Source organism: Schistocerca americana, unplaced genomic scaffold, assembly GCF_021461395.2.
Source record: "Schistocerca americana isolate TAMUIC-IGC-003095 unplaced genomic scaffold, iqSchAmer2.1 HiC_scaffold_16, whole genome shotgun sequence".
NCBI lineage: Eukaryota > Metazoa > Arthropoda > Insecta > Orthoptera > Acrididae > Schistocerca > Schistocerca americana.
In genome coordinates this window covers 1,901,088-1,909,352 of record NW_025725687.1, presented here as the reverse complement: position 1 = coordinate 1,909,352, position 8,265 = coordinate 1,901,088, and positions in this window count along the sequence as shown.

The following is an 8,265-nucleotide window of genomic DNA, read 5'->3' as shown; positions in this document are numbered from 1 at the left end:
ATCGAAATCTAAAACTGGACTCACAGGAGAGGTTCAAATCATAGAAAGTTAGAGTGTCAGTCCTCTTGTACTTAAGTCGGAATTGTGCCTTTTGTATTAAATTCGGATGCAATTTCTGTGTTTCATCGTCAATAAGAAGGTCCAAGGGATACAGTAATCCTGAAGTGAAGCATCGGAATCTAAAACTAGACTCACAGGAGAGGTTCAAATCATAGAAAATTAGACTGTCAGTCCTCTTGTACTTAAGTCGGCATTGTGCCTTTTGTAATAAATTCGGATGCAATTTCTGTGTGCTTCATCGTAAATAAGAAGGTCAGGGGATACAGGAAACCTAAAGTGAAGCATCGGAACCTAAAACTGAACTCACAGGAGAGGTTCAAATCATAGAAAGTTAGAGTGTCAGTCCTCTTGTACATAAGTCAGCATTGTGCAATTTGTATTAAATTCGGATGCAATTTCTGATCTTCATCGTCAATAAGAAGGTCTAATGGATACAGTAAACCTGAAGTGAAGCATCGGAATCTAAAAGTGGACTCACAGGAGAGGTTCAAATCATAGAAAGTGAGTGTGTCAGTTCTCTTGTACTTAAGTCGGCATTGTGCCTTTTGTATTAAATTCGGATGCAATTTCTGTGTTTCATCGTCAATAAGAAGGTCCATGGGATACAGTAAACCTGAAGTCAAGCATCGGAATCTAAAACTGGACTCACAGGAGAGGTTCAAACCATAGAAAGTTAGAGTGTCTGTCCTCTTGTACTTAAGTCTGCATTGTAACTTTTGTATTAAATTCGGAAGCACTCTGTTTTTGATCATCAATAAGAAGTTCCAAGGTATACAGTAAACCTGAAGTGTACCATCGGAATCTAAAACTGGACTCACAGGAGAGGTTTACATCAAAGAAAGTTAGAGTGTCTGTCCTCTTGTGCTTAAGTCTGCATTGTGAATTTTGTATTAAATTTGGATGCAATTTCTGTGTTTCATCGTCAACAAGAAGGTCCAAGGTGTATAGTAAACCTGAAGTGAAGCATCTGAACCTAAAACTGGACTCACAGTGGAAGTTCAAATCATAGTAAGTCAGAGTGACAGTCCTCTTGTACTTAACACTTCATAGTGCCTTTTGTATTAGTTTCGAATGCAATTTCTGTGTTTCATCGTCAATAAGAAGGTCCAAGGTATACAGTAAATCTGAAGTGAAGCATCGGAATCTAAAACTGGACTCACAGGTGAGGTTCAAATCATAGAAAGTTAGAGTGTGAGTCCTCTTGTACTTTAGTCGGCATTGTGCCTTTTGTATTAAATTCGGATGCAATTTCTGTGTTTAATCGTCAGTAAGAAGGACCAAGGGACACACTAAACCTGAAGTGAAGAATCGGAATCTAAAACTGGACTCACAGGAGAGGTTCAAATCATAGAAAGTTAGAGTGTCAGTCCTCTTGTACTTAAGTCAGCATTGGCCTTTTGTATTCAATTCGGATGCAATTTCTGTGTTTGATCATCAATAAGAAGGTCCAAAGTATACAGTAAACCTGAAGTGAAGCATCGGAATCTAAAACTTAACTCACAATACAGGTTCAAATCATAGAAAATTAATATGTCAGTCCTCTTGTATGTAAGTCGGCATTTTGCCTTTTGTATTAAATTCGGATGCAATTTCTGTGTTTGATCATCAATAATAAGGTCCAAGGTATACAGTAAACATGAAGTTAAGCATCAGAATCTAAAACTCAACTCACATTAGAGGCTCAAATCATAGAAGGTTGTAGGGTCAGTCCTCTTGTACTTAAGTCGGCATTGTGCATTTTGTATTAATTTCGGATGCAATTTCTGTGTTTCATCGTCAATAAGAAGGTCTTTGGTATACTGTAAACCTGAAGTGAAGCATCGGAATCTAAAACTCGACTCACAAGAGAGGTTCAAATCATAGAAAGTGAGAGTATCAGTCCTCACGTACTTAAGCCGGCATTGTGCCTTTTGTATTAAATTCGGATGCAATTTCTGTGTTTGATCATCAATAAGAAGGTCCAAGGTATACAGTAAACATGAAGTTAATCATAGGAATCTAAAACTAAACTCGCAGGAGAGGTTCACATCATAGAAAGTTAGAGTTACAGTCCTCTTGTACTTAAGTCGGCATTGTGCCTTTTGTATTAAATTCGGATGCAATTTCTGTGTTTCATCGTCAATAAGAAGGTCCAAGGGATACAGTAAACCTGAAGTGAAGCATCGGAATCTAAAACTAGACTCACAGGAGAGGTTCAAATCATAGAAAGTTAGACTGTCAGTCCTCATGTACCTAAGTCGGCATTGTGCCTTTTGTAATAAATTCGGATGCAATTTCTGTACTTCATCGTAAATAAGAAGGTCAAGGGATACAGTAAACCTGAAGTGAAGCATCGGAATCTAAAACTGGACTCACAGGAGAGGTTCAAATCATAGAAAGTTAGAGTGTCAGTCCTCTTGTACTTAAGTCGGCATTGTGCCTTTTGTATTAAATTCGGATGCAATTTCTGTGTTTCATCGTCAATAAGAAGGTCCATGGGATACAGTAAACCTGAAGTGAAGCATCGGAATCGAAAACTGGACTCACAGGAGAGGTTTAAATCAAAGAAAGTTAGAGTGTCTGTCCTCTTGTGCTTAAGTCTGCATTGTGCCTTTTGTATTAAATTTGGATGCAATTTCTGTGTTTCATCGTCAATAAGAAGGTCCAAGGTGTATAGTAAACCTGAAGTGAAGCATCTGAATCTAAAACTGGACTCACAGGAGAGGTTCAAATCATAGAAAGTTAGAGTGTCAGTCCTCTTCTACTTACGTCGGCATTGTGCCTTTTGTATTAAATTCCCATGGAAATTCTGTGTTTCATCGTCAATAAGAAGGTCCAAGGTATACAGTAAATCTGAAGTGAAGCATCGGAATCTAAAACCGAACTCACAGGTGTGGTTCAAATCATAGAAAATTAGAGTGTGAGTCCTCTTGTACTTAAGTCGGCCTTGTGCCTTTTGTATTAAATTCGGATGCAATTTCTGTGTTTCATCGTCAATAAGAAGGACCAAGGGATACAGTAAACCTGAAGTGAAGAAACGGAATCTAAAACTGGACTCACAGGAGAGGTTCAAATCATAGAAAGTTAGAGTGTCAGTCCTCTTGTACTTAAGTCAGCATTGGCCTTTTGTATTAAATTCGGATGCAACTTCTGTGTTTGATCATCAATAAGAAGGTCCAAGGTATACAGTAAACCTGAAGTGAAGCATCGGAATCTAAAACTTAACTCACAATACAGGTTCAAATCATAGAAAATTAATGTGTCAGTCCTCTTGTACCTAAGTCGGCATTTAGCCTTTTGTATTAAATTCGGTTGGAATTTCTGTGTTTCATCGTCTATAAGAATATCCAAGGGATACAGTAAACCTAAAGTGAAGCATCGGAATCTAAAACTGGACTCACAGGAGAGGTTCAAATCACAGAAAGTTAGAGTGTCAGTCCTCTTCTAGTTAAGTCGACATTGTGCCTTTTGCATTAAATTCGGATTCAATTTCTGTGTTTCTTCGTCAATAAGAAGGTCCAAGGTATACAGTAAACCTGACGTGAAGCATCGGAATCTAAAACTGGACTCACAGGAGAGGTTCAAATCATAGAAAGTTAGAGTGTCAGTCCTCTTGTACTTATGTCGGCATTGTGCCTTTTGTATTAATTTCGGATGCAATTTCTGTGTTTCATCGTCAATAAGGAGGTCCAAGGTATACAGTAAACCTGAAGTGAAGCATCGGAATCTAAAACTGGACTCACAGGAGATGTTCCAATCATAGAAAGTTAGAGTGTCAGACCTCTTGTACTTAAGTCGGCATTGTGCCTCTTGTATTAAATTCGGATGCAATTTCTGTGTTTCATCGTCATTAAGAAGGTCCAAGGGATACAGTAAACCTGAAGTGAAGCGTCGGATTCTAAAACTGTACTCACAAGAGAGGTTCAAATCATAGAAAGTTAGAGTGTCAGTCCTCATGTACTTAAGTCGGTATTGTGCCTTTTGTATTAAATTCGGATGCAATTTATGTGTTTGATCACCAATAAGAAGGTCCAAGGTATACAGTAAACCTGAAGTGGAGCATCGGAATCTAAGGCTCAACTCACAGGAGAGGTTCAAATCATAGAAAGTTAGAGTGTCAGTATTCTTGTACTTAAGTCGGCATTGTGCCTTTTGTATTAAATTCGGATGCAATTTCTGTGTTTCATCGTCAATAAGGAGGTCCAAGGTATACAGTAAACCTGAAGTGAAGCATCGGAATCTAAAACTGGACTCACAAGAGATGTTCCAATCATAGAAAGTTAGAGTGTCAGTCCTCTTGTACATAAGTCAGCATTGTGCCATTTGTATTAAATTCGGATGCAATTTCTGATCTTCATCGTCAATAAGAAGGTCTAATGGATACAGTAAACCGGAAGTGAAGCATCGGAATCTAAAAGTGGACTCACAGGAGAGGTTCAAATCATAGAAAGTGAGAGTGTCAGTTCTCTTGTACTTAAGTCGGCATTGTGCTTTTTGTATTAAATTCGGATGCAATTTCTGTGTTTCATCGTCAATAAGAAGGTCCATGGGATACAGTAAACCTGAAGTGAAGCATCGGAATCTAAAACTGGACTCACAGGAAAGGGTTCAAATCATAGAAAGTTAGAGTGTCTGTCCTCTTGTACTTAAGTCTGCATTGTAACTCTTGTATTAAATTCGGAAGCACTTTCTGTTTTGATCATCAATAAGAAGTTCCAAGGTATACAGTAAACCTGAAGTGTACCATCGGAATCTAAAACTGGACTCACAGGAGAGGTTTAATTCAAAGAAAGTTAGAGTGTCTGTCCTCTTGTGCTTAAGTCTGCATTGTGCCTTTTGTATTAAATTTCGATGCAATTTCTGTGTTTCATCGTCAACAAGAAGGTCCAAGGTTTATAGTAAACCTGAAGTGAAGCATCTGAACCTAAAACTGGACTCACGGTGGAAGTTCAAATCATAGTAAGTCAGAGTGACAGTCCTCTTGTACTTAACACTTCATAGTGCCTTTTGTATTAGTTTCGGATGCAATTTCTGTGTTTCATCGTCAATAAGAAGGTCCAAGGGATACAGTAAACCTGAAGTGAAGAATCGGAATCTAAAACTGGACTCACAGGAGAGGTTCAAATCATAGAAAGTTAGAGTGTCAGTCCTCTTCTACTTACGTCGGCATTGTGCCTTTTGTATTAAATTCGCATGGAATTTCTGTGCTTCATCGTATATAAGAAGGTCCAAGGTATACAGGAAACCTAAAGTGAAGCATCGGAATCTAAAACTGGACTCACAGGAGATGTTCCAATCATAGAAAGTTAGAGTGTCAGTCCTCTTGTACATAAGTCAGCATTGTGCCATTTGTATTAAATTCGGATGCAATTTCTGATCTTCATCGTCAATAAGAAGGTCTAATGGATACAGTAAACCGGAAGTGAAGCATCGGAATCTAAAAGTGGACTCACAGGAGAGGTTCAAATCATAGAAAGTGAGAGTGTCAGTTCTCTTGTACTTAAGTCGGCATTGTGCTTTTTGTATTAAATTCGGATGCAATTTCTGTGTTTCATCGTCAATAAGAAGGTCCATGGGATACAGTAAACCTGAAGTGAAGCATCGGAATCTAAAACTGGACTCACAGGAAAGGGTTCAAATCATAGAAAGTTAGAGTGTCTGTCCTCTTGTACTTAAGTCTGCATTGTAACTCTTGTATTAAATTCGGAAGCACTTTCTGTTTTGATCATCAATAAGAAGTTCCAAGGTATACAGTAAACCTGAAGTGTACCATCGGAATCTAAAACTGGACTCACAGGAGAGGTTTAATTCAAAGAAAGTTAGAGTGTCTGTCCTCTTGTGCTTAAGTCTGCATTGTGCCTTTTGTATTAAATTTCGATGCAATTTCTGTGTTTCATCGTCAACAAGAAGGTCCAAGGTTTATAGTAAACCTGAAGTGAAGCATCTGAACCTAAAACTGGACTCACGGTGGAAGTTCAAATCATAGTAAGTCAGAGTGACAGTCCTCTTGTACTTAACACTTCATAGTGCCTTTTGTATTAGTTTCGGATGCAATTTCTGTGTTTCATCGTCAATAAGAAGGTCCAAGGGATACAGTAAACCTGAAGTGAAGAATCGGAATCTAAAACTGGACTCACAGGAGAGGTTCAAATCATAGAAAGTTAGAGTGTCAGTCCTCTTCTACTTACGTCGGCATTGTGCCTTTTGTATTAAATTCGCATGGAATTTCTGTGCTTCATCGTATATAAGAAGGTCCAAGGTATACAGGAAACCTAAAGTGAAGCATCGGAATCTAAAACTGGACTCACAGGTGAGGTTCAAATCATAGAAAGTTAGAGTGTGAGTCCTCTTGTACTTTAGTCGGCATTGTGCCTTTTGTATTGAATTCGGATGCAATTTCTGTGTTTCATCGTCAGTAAGAAGGACCAAGGGATACAGTAAACCTGAAGTGAAGAATCGGAATCTAAAACTGGACTCACAGGAGAGGTTCAAATCATAGAAAGTTAGAGTGTCAGTCCTCTTGTACTTAAGTCAGCATTGGCCTTTTGTATTAAATTCGGATGCAATTTCTGTGTTTGATCATCAATAAGAAGGTCCAAAGTATACAGTAAACCTAAAGTGAAGCATCGGAATCTAAAACTTAACTCACAATACAGGTTCAAATCATAGAAAATTAATGTGTCAGTCCTCTTGTACTTAAGTCGGCATTTTGCCTTTTGTATTAAATTCGGATGGAATTTCTTTGTTTCATCGTCTATAGGAATGTCCAAGGCTACAGTAAACCTGAAGTGAAGCATCGGAATCTAAAACTGCGCTCACAGGAGAGGTTCAAATCATAGAAAGTGTGAGTGTCAGTCCACACGTACTTCAGTCGGCATTGTGCCTTTTGCATTAAATTCGGATGCAATTTCTGTGTTTGATCATCAATAATAAGGTCCAAGGTATACAGTAAACATGAAGTTAAGCATCAGAATCTAAAACTCAACTCACATTAGAGGTTCAAATCATAGAAGGTTATAGGGTCAGTCCTCTTGTACTTAAGTCGGCATTGTGCATTTTGTATTAATTTCGGATGCAATTTCTGTGTTTCATCGTCAATAAGAAGGTCTTCGGTATACTGTAAACCTGAAGTGAAGCATCGGAATCTAAAACTGGACTCACAAGAGAGGTTCAAATTATAGAAAGTGAGAGTATCAGTCCTCATGTACTTAAGCCGGCATTGTGCCTTTTGTATTAAATTCGGATGCAATTTCTGTGTTTGATCATCAAAAAGAAGGTCCAAGGTATACAGTAAACATGAAGTTAAGCATCGGAATCTAAAACTCAACTCACAGGAGAGGTTCACATCATAGAAAGTTAGAGTTACAGTCCTCTTGTACTTAAGTCGGCATTGTGCCTTTTGTATTAAATTCGGATGCAATTTCTGTGTTTCATCGTCAATAAGAAGGTCCAAGGGATACAGTAAACCTGAAGTGAAGCATCGGAATCTAAAACTAGACTCACAGGAGAGGTTCAAATCATAGAAAGTTAGACTGTCAGTCCTCATGTACCTAAGTCGGCATTGTGCCTTTTGTAATAAATTCGGATGCAATTTCTGTGCTTCATCGTAAGTAAGAAGGTCAAGGGATACAGTAAACCTGAAGTGAAGCATCGGAATCTAAAACTGGACTCACAGGAGAGGTTCAAATCATAGAAAGTTAGAGTGTCAGTCCTCTTGTACTTAAGTCGGCATTGTGCCTTTTGTATTAAATTCGGATGCAATTTCTGTGTTTCATCGTCAATAAGAAGGTCCAAGGGATACAGTAATCCTGAAGTGAAGCATCGGAATCTAAAACTAGACTCACAGGAGAGGTTCAAATCATAGAAAATTAGACTGTCAGTCCTCTTGTACTTAAGTCGGCATTGTGCCTTTTGTAATAAATTCGGATGCAATTTCTGTGTGCTTCATCGTAAATAAGAAGGTCAGGGGATACAGTAAACCTGAAGTGAAGCATCGGAATCTAAAACTGGACTCACAGGAGAGGTTCAAATCATAGAAAGTTAGAGTGTCAGTCCTCTTGTACTTAAGTCGGCATTGTGCCTTTTGTATTAAATTGGGATGCAATTTCTGTGTTTCATCGTCAATAAGAAGGTCCAAGGTATACAGGAAACCTAAAGTGAAGCATCGGAACCTAAAACTGAACTCACAGGAGAGGTTCAAATCATAGAAAGTTAGAGTGTCAGTCC